General features: G+C 34.7%; 1 protein-coding gene across 2 annotated transcripts in view; it reads right to left on the reverse strand.

Moving 5' to 3' along the window:
* Positions 1-13,513, reverse strand: part of LOC117209731 (UPF0489 protein C5orf22 homolog) — a 1,030,747-nt gene that overhangs the window by 279,320 nt on the left and 737,914 nt on the right. The window lies entirely within an intron of this gene.

Below are 13,513 nucleotides of genomic sequence, written 5' to 3' on the forward strand. Positions count from 1 at the left end.
CTTAAATTACTTTCAGTACCCTTTCATTCAATCGGATGCTCTATTTTTAATGCCTTACCTTTTTTTCAACATTTTTTCTTCGCATTTCCACACGTGACCCAACTATTCTCTTTCCATCGCTTCTTTTTATTCGTCTCCTTTTGTTTTTTATTTCGATTCAGCGTGACATTCGAAACGGTACGACATTTCGAAAGTTTCGATGGCACAGCATCTGCCCGTTTTTCCATGCGTTGCGTATACGAACGGCCCCAGCAAAAATCACGCACGTGAAGGTGGGGTGCATAAATTATAGTGAACGCCATCTTTCTCCCATGGCGTGCCGATTGGACGAACGAAAAAAATATCCATCCCTCGGCCGAAGTGGCTCCTACACACGGGCCACGATTCTCACCCCGAATACGCGAAACTATCGTGGCCGTGCGCGCCATTTTCCTTGCGCGATTTCCACCCCCGTTTTCCGGCCGTGTGCATTTCCCGAACAGCATTGTCATGCTTCGATTACTCGAAACTTAACCGGGGAAAAAAGTATATTGGACTGCTTCAAATCGGTCGTGCCAGTTACGTAAATTTTTTTTTCCAAAAAGAAAAATATTATTTAAATCGTTGACCTTTTAGAATACTCTACGATCTTCAAATTTTTATACTTTAACACAGGTTTCATTTTACAAACGTAAAAAAATGTATAACATTCTAAGATGTTTCATGCACACCAATAACAATTTTTTGATATTTCGGTAAAACTTCAGATATTGTTTTATCGTTAAAGAAATACATTTATGATACTTTTAATCGGTGGAAAAATAAATTTGGGTCGAAAATGATGGAAAGAACGCAGCACGGTGAAGTAAATTTTAATCGTGGTAGTTATTTCCCTGTTTTTTATTTCTTTGAATATTTCTTCGAAAATTCTTTATTGTTCTCGTATAATGATCTGAATAATTTTTCAGTGACAATTTTAATTTTATAGAATTTGATTAAAATGGTCGATCTATCGAAGTGGTTCATCATTTTTGTACTATCAAGTTCTTAAGAAAGAAATTGTGAGTAATTCGACACGATTAAAAGTGTATCGACGAACTTGATGGAATAATTTACATTTGTAAGTATCAGAAATACTTAAGAGAATAAAAACACTAGCTGTATCATTTCCATTAGTGTGTTGCTGTTCGCGTGCTCGAATACGTACGATTAATCGCCTCCTTTTCTTTTACTTACTCCGATCAATGTTTTTCAAATCATAGGTTATTTAATATTTATTACAGAATTGATAGGTCGACGTTTATCTTAATTTCCTTATAATTAATACTTATTCTTATCAAAACCTATTTAACTGATACGTATAGCAATAAAGTATGAAAGTAACGAAATAAGAATTGTTGATAATGTTTTAATCGTTCAAGCGTTTTCAACGCAAAATAATTTTCACATGATAAAATTGTGTGAAAAAACATAAACAGATAGTTTAACGTTTGGCTGAAGGATTTTGTGAATTGCAAAAATTTTCAAGTGTCGCTAACAACGAAACGTTTGAAGTTATCCCATGAAATTCGTCGTAATAAAAGCATTTCCGTGAAACGATCTACTTGTTAGCTTGGAAACGGGATCAAAGTTTTATGTATTCTATCGTATCGGTGTATAACTTTTTACGGCGTTGAAGCACCATTATTGAAAATGGTTCTTCGATCCACGTGACTGTCCATTTCGAGGAATTGAAAACAAGGATATCAAAGGACCGGTTATTTGCAACAAATTTCAAATAATTTTTTTCAAAATTTGTTCTATTAGAGGTTAACAGTTTAAAATTTGCTAATATAAAAGTTGTATCTATGTATCTATGTATACTTGTCATTGCTTATTTATTTCTTAATATTTTACTTGTATTGTTGTAGCGTAAAATCTTATAAATAATTTTTAATGCTTATTTAATTTATGGATTTTTTACAAATATTAAACCTATTTATTTATTTAACAGCCGTTCCTTTTACTCAAATAAATGCGTTTGATCAAATAATTTTTACAAAGGAAAATTCAATGGAATGCAATTAGATGAAAAATAACAAAAATAAACGACAAAATTTAGCCGCAAAAATCGTTATATTCAAGTTTGTTAAATATAAAAAATATTATTTTACCGCTATTATATTTCAAATAGAAAGATACTGAAATACTGGTTAGATTAAAAATGGTTATTTTTAATCACTTCCAGTCTTCTCACAGATCACATTTGTTTTTGCGATAGAATTCTATTGCAAAATTCAAAACGTTGCATTTCTTTCTAATGCATTCGTAACTCTCATAAATCTCAATCGGAATCATTATTAACCGAGAAGTTGAAATGACAGAAAATGTCGGTGAAGATCTTTAATAAGGCAAAAAGTGGATTTCTGTTCATTTTGAGACGTGCATTATTTATCATTCGAACGTTAATGAATTTTCAACATTAATTACGTTTACATATTTAGAGGAAAAATAAACGTATGTATGTACAGTATGTACATTTCCATTTTTTTCAATTAAAGTCTAGCTGCGATAGTTCTAAAAATTAAGATAAATTATTTTATCATTATATCTTAACTTAATACATTTTCTATCGTCATTCACGTCGTCCTTCGTTTCTTTGATCACTTATCTATTTATATCTCTACCATATCAACTTCTTAATGCCTACAGATTTCACACGTGCTCGCAACACTGCACTATATTAAGTTATTAACTAACTAAACTATGAATTGATAAAACTACTCTTAAATATTGCTTCATCTCTTCTTCGCAAAGACACGCAGGGACTATACAACTAACTTTTATGTTACTGCCTAAGAGAAAACTTCAATCCCAGAAGAGTTGGAAACGTCTTATTCGTTTCCAACTCACGTATACATAGTTTCTAGTTGATCAGCTTATTTACCAGATCGGTTAACTCCTCAAAACAAAAAGTAGAGAAAATTGTTGAAATTATATGAAACAAGCATCAGTTAAATGTTTCGGCACTAGAATTTAAAAAAATTTCATAAAGTGAAGTTAATCACTTTGGCCTGTGAATGCCAGTTCTCATAAATCTTAACCAGGCCAATTCCTAATTCCCATGGGTCCCTTTTTCATTGTCTGCGGTACGTGAACTTCGTTTCTTGACCCTTTCAGTTGCGGGACAAGTGTCACGTTCCAGAATGTTGCAACCGTGAGCACCTGGTGCAATTGCACATTCGACGAAAATTGCGTCGCATTGTGTACTTCATGACGCCGGTACGCAACAGCGTGTCGCAGCAACTTTGGTCATTGAACTTCGCTAGACATGTGGTTCAAGTCTTGCGTGCACAAGGTGTCCAGAAACTCAGGATGCTCGCGCAGAAGGTGCGCGAAGTGCACCCCACAAGACGAATGATGGCCGTAGGACTGTTATATCGACGAGATTGAACGTGTGTGGACATCGATGGATGAGAAACGTGTCAGAGAAATGTTTATGAAAAAATGCCCCGAATAAGAACTTAGTTATCCATTTCCCACCAACTATTCCCTGTCTGTCAAAACGATAACGTTCTCTAGTTATATATTTTCATCATTATTATTAAATATTTAATAGGTTTTTGTAATTGAAAATTTGAAGGAGATTCATATAGTGGTGAAAGAATGGCATTGAAAGAGCACGTCAAGAATATTTCCGAGATTGGATCGTGACAGGAATTTCATAAAGAATATTTTCGTAGTAATTTGCTATATCTGCAAGCTCTAGGTATAAGAATATGCTTAAAGATAGTTTTCGAGGTTTTTAAATATAAATTTGTACCAGACAATTTTGAGCAGATCCCAAATCACAGAAATTTTATAAATTAGGAATGAGAAACATAGTTTCTAAATGGGAAGATGTGATAGAAAATAACATTCACATATTTTCGCTACTTTCCATCGTTATCTGTAATTTATCCTAATCAGCTTGAAACTCGACAATATCTCAATACTGTTTCTCCAAAATTTGCCTACTTAATTCAATAAATTTCACGCAAGGAGTTGAAACAAAATCGCAGCATATAATTTTTCAGAAGTAGCTATTACATAAAAATTCGAAACATTTTTCTCGAAGAATAGTAACTTCGATTCTGATAAAAATACGATGATGACTTCGCAGAGACATAGATTCTTTTAATAAAGAAAAATCACGTTACAGATGTAGGAGCGCAGGTTGATTCAAAGAGGCAACATCTTAGCGATGCTTGCCAGCAGAATCGATTCGAAAAATCAACACACCATCGAGAGCAACTGAAAATCAAAAGGTTGTGGAGCGAGTGAAACAGCGACCACCTATGTTAAACCCGTTCACATTCCGCGCGTACTTAAAAGCGTCCGATCGATCGTAATAAGGGCCGAAATTTATGGGGACGCGATAAACTCGACGATTTACGGCGCCATCGTCGTTAATAAATAACAAAATCGTCGAGCAGCGCGGCCGTCTGAAAACACAAAAGGCCGGGCCAGCGCGAAGTGTAATTTATAAATATCGCCCGGCCAATTTGTTCGCGTCCCCGAAGCGATAATTTCGCGTACCCGATAACCCGCTCGCATTGTGCGTCGATTCATAACTATCGTCGAGTTCCGTCGTTCGAGATATCGCTGGACACCGTACCTTTCGCTTTCCTTCTTTTCTTTTTCCCTTTATAACGTCTTGCTTTTTTTTTCCTTCTTCTTCTTCCTCTTCTTTTTATTCCTGGCTCTCACTATGGCAACGACACGATGGTCTCAGAAAACTACCATAAGTGGTGATACGTTGTGTCAGACCACCGTGAGGATATGGAAGATAGCGTACATTAAGGATGTCGAGTGTCATCGATGTTCTTTTATTATTTGTCTTGGAATCTTCGTAATTTTCTTTGCTTCTGTTCCCTTTGAGTGAACGGGTTTCATTGTTGAATTTCTTCGTTTTATAGAAGAATCTATAGAATGGGTTTCTGGATGTAGGGATGTAAGAGATACGTTCGTTGTATTAAGAATATCGTTATTGAAAGACACTGCTGCTACTAAAAACAATTATGGTGGCTACTATTAATAAATTAACTAAAGCGTTTTTCTTTTTATATCATCATTTGTAAAACATTAAATTATTATCATTGTCGAATAATAGACATTTCATAAATAATAATGTAGAAAAGATATTTTATTTAATTTTTTACTTTTCATGTTAAACTTGTTACTCTGCTTTAATTTCTATTTGCAGTTTCATTTACAGGGATTAACAAATTTATTTGTTTGAACGTATTTCGGCCACATTCGGATTAGCAACGTGTCGAAATATCTGTTCGAACAACGCTAAAACATTTGATACGGATCGGAAAAATCGACAAAATCGTTTCGTTTATTCGTTTGAAACAAACGAGCTCATAACAGTGGAGTATCGCTACGGACCCCAAGCGAGTTTATAACACCCTATGCCGCAATTGACGTAATTGCCAGCACAAGCAAATCAAGTCGCGTCCGCCGTCGTCGCGTGCACGTATTCGAAATCGTTTCAACAGGTCGATGATCTTCCGGTTTCGTTAACAAAAATTCAAAAATATTCAAAGCTTGAAATGACTTGTAATAAAAATACCAAAACTTCGTTATTAGTTGCCGTGAATAATCAAAATGTTTATGTGTTTGTTTCATATGGTTTTAAATATGGGGAAACTGTAACGAAAATCACTAGAAACATAGATTTAACTTTTGGAAAATGTTAGACATTTTCTACTTCATCTAAATAATTTTTTAATTCATGAATTGTTTTAAAAGGCCCTATATCAGTTTCATTCCAAGAATTAAATAAAAAAATTAAATTAATAAAAATATCCTCTATTCTACTTAAACAATTTTTTCGCTCATTTATTTTACATTTAGTTCAATTATTCTGAAAGAAATTGGAACGGTTACATTCTAAGAATTTTTGAATTTTCAAATCGATAGTTCCTATAAATCTGACGTAATCAATTCGATTAACAAATGAGAAGATACAGTGAATCGTGTAAAAATGATTTCCCTTAAGCGTTCAATATTTTTAAGAAACTATGCATGTTTGAAGTTTTATTTGAAAAAGAACAATTCATATTAAGAAGTATTAATTCAAATATCATTCAGGACACTATGAAGAATTTTAATTCTATTTTATTTTATGTTCGTCAATTTCAAGATAAATTAATATACAAATTTCGATTTTACAATTTTCCTTCTAAATTGAAGTGTATTATACCATGGTAAATTTGTCTGAATTTCAGTGAACTCGAAACTTCTCTTATTCTACGTTAAATGCGATCCAGTATGAGCGTACATTCGTAAAGTGCATCGTTGCCCCTCGCAGGAAGTCAAAGCGGCTATAGTCGCATCGTGGTAATGGAAATCGTAAACATTAATTAGCAGGATGACCCTGGTCTGTGAACGAGAAATGGAATTCTGAACTGCAATACGTGGCTTGTGTGACGTAAATCCATCGATCGTTGATCACAGAGCATTAGATTATACGATATAGAGCACAGTTTACTTTGACAAAGAGAAACATCAAGCAGTAGGATGAATACTACTGATTTATTCCCCTTGTGCTTGTCCAATGTGCGAATATATCGGTGATTATTTAGTCGAGACTCGAAATAAGAAATGCAAAGCGAATTTTAGTATTTGAAACTTCGTAAGATACATGTTTAATAAATGCATTTAATTTACTTTCTTGTATCAATTCGAATTTTGATAAATAATCCAGATTTATCGATGCTGATTTTTCCTTTCCGTTTAATTACTCGATAGTAATTCAGAATCTGATAAACGCGTTACATTTATCGAATGAAGTAGGGAATCGAGATTTGTTAATTACTGTTTTATCTTTCCGAGAGTATTAGAAGATAATGCTGAAAGACAGTTTCGATAAAACCTTATATTCCACGATCGATAAATTTGTCACTTAGACAGCAAATTAATAAATGCCGTTGTCAATATTGTAATACTTCATTCATTGTTATCTTATTTTATTATCTTTATCTTTGCGTGTTTTACAAAGTCGGTATCGATCCAGTACAATCATGTACACAGGCAATAAAAATATTACGTTCAATCGCACACAATATTATACTAAGTACTAATTAGAAATGGAAAAGTATGAATGTGATCAAACGAGTATTTCAACTTTAAAACCTGTTATTCATTAAATATTCCAGATGAAAAAATTATCCCGACTTGTAATACGCGGCTTTGAAGATTTATTTTTAGCGTCTTAGCTTGAAATTCCTTTTTCATTGCACAAATAATATAAATACGGATGAACTTTAAGAACGATTTAAGAAATCGGTTAATCGACCGTCTCGAACGTTTTCTCAATAATTTAGAAAGCGATTTTAATTCCGATCGTCACGATTGTATTTCGGTGATACGAGCCAGGGCAGATGCAGCCGGGGTCATCTCTGAATAATCGATCGCACCCGAAACCGGCCAGAATTTATAACCGACGATCCCTCTTCGTCTCAATAAACTTGTATAATCGTGCAATATGGTTATATATCGATTCGCCATAAAACAGACGACTGCTCCATCCCGGTGAAATACCGCGAAAATAACTCGCCACGTTTCGTTTAACTCTCCGCAGATCGCCGCGATAAAATCGCCTATAAAATTCAACTACCTGTCGCGTTCATGTAAAAAAAAAGGGGAGGCAGAAAAAGAAAAAAAAAAAGAAAAATAGAAACAGAGGAACGGAACGGAAAAAAAGCGTACGCGCGTACAAAACTACGTGACGTGTGTCATACACACAGGTCGATAGGTGTCACGTCACAGTCGATCTGTACTGTGCACACCGTGTTCAGCAAATCGTTATACAATCAGGAAGAAAGTGATTGTTGATGAGTAAAAGAGCGTAAAACGTACGATGCGGTTTTTCCATCTATTGACTGTGTACTACACAGCGTGTAATTTCTTTTGAAAACGACGAGCTATAATTTTTTGCGTCGTAAAATATTAATAAAGACGTTTGTATCATATTAATCATCTGAAAATTAGAGATCCTAATTTATAGAGAAATTATAGAGGAAGTCTATATTATTTTCAATAGGAGAAGAATCTACATATCGTGTTTCTTAGAATAATAAAAATATTCATCATCTCGGGTTTTTACATATTTATGAGAAACTTAAAGATGCATAGAATACACGCAATACGCAAAAAGCACGCTGCAAATAGTTTAAATTGTCATTTCTGAAAGTCAGTTTGTACACAACATAAAATGTGCATGGAGTATAAAAAAAATGTATGCGACAAAAAACTGGTACGACCTGCAAACATTCACTGCATACTCCTTTTTACGATTGTTTAAATGTTTCAAACACCAATAGAAAGAAAAAGAAGGAAACGTGTAACTTATCAACCATTCATTGTTAAAGACGAGACGAAGAGAAATATTATCGTTTTCTTGGTCTCGTTGTTTTCGCCTTTAGCTGCATTTAATTGACTCCGCGGTTTAACTGTGCAAATGTTTTGCCGACTGCTGTTGTTTTCGCACTTGCGGTTCGTCGACTTCGCGGCTTTCGTGACGATGCGACGCGACGCGTTGCGGCCAAACGTTTCGTTATTCGACGCGTCGTATTTCCGGGAGAGAATGCTATCTGTCGCGTACATTCGTCCATTTCGTTCCTCGCATTGTTTTTCTTTCTTCAATTTTCGTTTCGTTATTTTTCTTTCAGTTTTTCCCTTTCGTTTTAGTTGCTACTCTCACGATAATGCTCTTCGTCACTCGATAAACCTATCGTTGACGCCTTCGTCACTTCCCGCAGTCAGATTCTCGATACCAAGTGGTCACTATGAAATTTGGAAACTTCAATTGTGACTTACAGTTTTTCAAATGTAACATACAAGCTGTCCTCGAATACATCTGGGCATGTTTCGTAACAAAATAGTGACGAATTGTTTTAACGATATACAGTTAGGGGCAAAAATAAGAGATCAGCTAGTGGAAATAAGTATCAATGAAGTCTCGTTAAATATGGTTTGTTTGCACAAAAATGTAAATATTAATTTCAATTATTTACTAAATAATCTACTACAGTACTACAAGGATACATAATAAAGCTTATGTAGTATGTGACAGTAATACTAGTTTCTTTACATTTCATTCATATCTATTTGTCTCCGACTGTATTTTAAGATCAACGTTATTCTTCTTTTTAGATCTAATAACGAACATCATATGCTTAATGTCTTAATATAATCTCAGCCGTTGCAGACTCTAAATAATAATCTTCAAAACGATTTCAATGTCTTAAAAGAAGTACGAATTTCTATATCAAACTCACAAGATGAACAAGATTACAGTCTGAACGATTAAAAACCATGCACTTTCTCACAAAGTATTGTCACCTTCGTTAAAGTTTTACTACGATTTCGACAATTACTTGTTTCGTTAAATTCATGCGCTATAATTCAATTCCGTGTTCGAAAATATCTAACCGGACGGAAAGAAAGAAATTAAAAAAAAAGGAATAAAAAATGGAGAATGCAGTGAAACGACATTGCAATTAAATCCGCAAAATATGGTTGAGCGCGAATTATTAAAATCAAAACGGGAGGGGGATGAGCAGGGGAGATAAAATTTTTCAAATGAAACGCTGCTTACAACGCGGGCGCGACCGCGGGAAACCTTCGGAATAAACGAATATTTATTTCCGGTTCGCCGACTGGCGTTTTAATTTTAATAAATTCAATTAAACATCTTCCACAAACGAACGAATTTCTGTAACGACGTTTTCGCTGCACGTAAATCGTTTCGACGGCTATATTTATTCGAAATCGTCGCGGAGAGCCGGTATCATTATGAAAATTTATACACCGGCACGAAATGATTTTGCTAAATTGCTTAATTAGTGAACCGTGGTTTTAAAACGAGTCCTTCGGCTACGTTCATATTACGCGTACGGAAATTTTCGATAATTTCGACTGTCGTAGCCAGAAATGTCCTAATTAAAGATTATCACTCAACTTCGGAACCCTGCGTAAAGAAATTGCGAGCTTTATTCATGTTTGCGCGTGTATTGTGTAAATTTAATATGCTTTGTTTATTTAAATAAACGTTAACGCACGATTCGTTTCGATAAAGTTTAATGTATTTTGTGCTTTTATCGAATAGAACATTTGTAGGGGATTTTTCAAAGCTGGTACTTTTAGTGGAGTACCAGTGATTTGATCGATGCCCTCGGCTACTCGTTTGTTTCTGTTGTAATCTGTCTTTCTGTGTGGTCGATGATCATCAAACGTAGATATCAAAGGGGACGGTTCGTTCCGCGATCTATGGCGGAAGATCTTTATCTCCTAGCGGACCATTCTCCCATAGTTATATTCTTCTTATAGACCTGAAGGGTCTTTAGCGGAGACGACTCGAACTTGATGTCAGAGATCGTTGCTATCCTTTATACTTTATGCTGCTGTTATATCTTTCATTTAATATCAGCTTTCACACATTTATTATGTTAACCCTTTTTAAATGTTATTTATGTATTCTCATTCTCGCTTATCAAGTCGTCTACATCAATTTAACTGGTTCTTGCTATTCCAATCGCTTTCTTTTTGTAGTTGCTATTCAAATAATTTTATCTTAGCCTTTGACTATATTATGTTCCCCTTCGTTTACAATAATATTCTTGTTTCAACAATTTCATGTATCTAATATTTCTATCTCTGTAATTTCATGGAAGAGATGATTTTTCTAAAATGCATTTCCTACGATTACAAGGTAAATATAAAGTTACGTTGACACACACGTTTCTGCTACTTATTCTCCAACTTCAAAAATCTCTACATATTTCTTCGATTCATTATATTCAGTGTTCTCTTCTTGATAAAAGTGCAATTGTTAAACAATTAATTTGTAATAAATTCTGTTCCAATATTTTTCTTAAATTCATTAAATCATCCAAGGTTATCGTATACATGTAATAATACGTATGATATAAAGGATGTTAGAACGAACGGCTCTAAAACTTTAAGGGCCCCTAGTATTCACAAAGGGGAATAAAAATATTTAATCAATATAGGCATTAAAATCAATACTTTCGGTGTAAAATATAATTTTATATCTCTCTGTATGGATACTTGTACACAAAGTTTAGCAAGTAATATAACAAATCCTTGAACAACGGATATCTATAATTAACAAATTTTTAAGTAAAGTTATATCACATAGGCTGTTACGGAATAACAATGTTGAGATATATATCTCAATAAACAACTAAATATTTTGATCCTAACGAAGGAAAGCAAAGATGACACAAAGTAAACGACGAAACTCTAGTTTTCCTCAATCTCGAAATGGTAGATAGGATATTTTAATTGAGAAATGCAATATTAAAATCTTAAATAATTATTTGTTAACATCCTGTATAGAACTTACGTATATACAACATATATTCTAACTATAGTGGCTATAAAAGATATGTATTGTATATCGTCGAATGAAACGCTCCTTTTTTAGCAAATTCTACATTTCGTCTTCGCAGTATCAATTTTTTTACAGACAAACGAAACTCAAGTGTACTCAAAGTGCACGAATAATTTTTGCGACCATTGTATCTACTCTCGTATTTAATGACATGTTTCTTTGCCGCTGCTGCACCATATTCGACAGTTTCTTCTTGTTAAAATCTACGTCATGATAAATGAACTGCCGATGGCCGCTAACCACGCCGGAATGCGGCGACGTCCGCTCGAATAATCACAAGATAATTACTTTCCTGCACACGGTCCGCCCAAACCGCTCAAAAGCCGGATCTCCAGTGTTCCCGCGGGAGTTCCAAGGATTCACGAACGGACGGACGCGTTAAACCGCAGGAAGGAACGGTCTTTCGTTGGCCCGGATACCTAACTCGCTTAAAACTTCTCTAAGAACAATTCTGTTCGTAACTTTTGCAAAATTAATTTCTTCTATTTCGTTCTTCCTTTACGATTCGTTCGACGTCTTTCTCGTTCTTTGTAACAATGTGTGATTTTTAAATAAAACGCTGATTTTTGTAATAAAATTCCCTATACCATTGAAAGTTTAAATTAGAAAAGCTATCATCCTATCATAAATAGTACATTATGCTAACTAGGTAAATGGATTGTGGATATTGATGCGTACTAAATTCATAATTTATGAAATATTTTATGTTGAATAATCGTTTAAAGCGAACTTCCACGCCTTTGGTTGTGAATAACGTTATAAACAATTTCTGTTGTAATAGTTGTACATTTCCTTCATCAAAATCTAAGATTTTGTACTGAAACAAAGAAAATATGGAACGAAATAACAGGAGATTAAATTAAACGGAATAATGGAACGAGCTCGGTACGAAGTATTCAGAGTTCGAAACAATTTAGATATGAAGTGGCAAGCACGAACATTGTATTACTAATTTAGTATAAACTTCACGGAAACATTTCATTCCCCATCTTGAACAATCACTCTACTTTCTATTCGTAGAAAGTTAAAAGCAACATTCTTACCCTTTGTACAATTGAACTATGATTACTCGCGAAATTTTCCAAGTTATCAAGGTTAATGAATTTTCTCGAAAAATTCACTAACAATAAATCTAGTACACGTAAATTTTACCAATTTTAAGTCAACCTATTATCTTAATATCCGTAATAACGTATCATTGTAACATAGAAGTTGATAATCTACTATCTGTAACTTATCAATTCATTAACGTTATTGATTGGTAAATTATCGTGTAAGAGTGTAGTATCCTTAAGCCCTATCTCCACTGACAATGAGACAATAACAAGAAACTGTTTTCGGATATGCTGTGATAAGAAATGAAAAAATTCCAAGAAACAGCAACTTATAGAAACATTTTGTCCACTCTGAAGCAACATTATCCGAGGAACATCTGGTTTTTGTTTCAGTTTCAAGCCTATTTGTCGCTAGCAACAGATATACGCCATTTGTTTCTGTTTGCTTACGTGTTGCCGGCTGCTTCCTGTTTTTCTTTTATTTTTACCGCTTCGAATGGAAACAGTCAACAAACGGCAACATTACTTCCTGGTAACGAAAACACTTTGAAAGAAACTTTGAGAAACATTCGGCAACAAGCGGCGTCGTTTTCAAGAAACACGAAACAGTAACAAAAAGTTTCTCGTTGTTGCTTCAGTGGAGACAGGGCTTTACATTATCAAAAACGCTTAACCCAGTAACAACCACAGAGTCAATCCCAAACATCGTTCAAATTTTCATCCCCAGAAAAGAAACGAATGAATTTATAGAGCGTGTCCATCAGCTCATCGAGAGGCTGGTTGTCTGGCTCCCGCCTTGTCCTGTTCCTGCACGCCTCTCTGTTTCCTCTTCGTTTCCTCTTCGTCCCTTTCTTCCCCCTTTCCTCCGACACAGGATCCCAGCTTCGGTGATGGTAACAACGGAAAAGGATCCGCGCGCGTATGTGCAGGCGCACGTAACCGAGGACAGCAATATCGGGGGTGGGATTTATGGGGCATGACGGAGATTTACAACGCTTCTCGCGTCCATGGGCTTCATGGATCGCTGGATCGT

Source organism: Bombus bifarius, unplaced genomic scaffold (genome assembly GCF_011952205.1).
Source record: "Bombus bifarius isolate JDL3187 unplaced genomic scaffold, Bbif_JDL3187 scf7180000008193, whole genome shotgun sequence".
In the NCBI taxonomy this organism is placed as follows: Eukaryota; Metazoa; Arthropoda; class Insecta; order Hymenoptera; family Apidae; genus Bombus; species Bombus bifarius.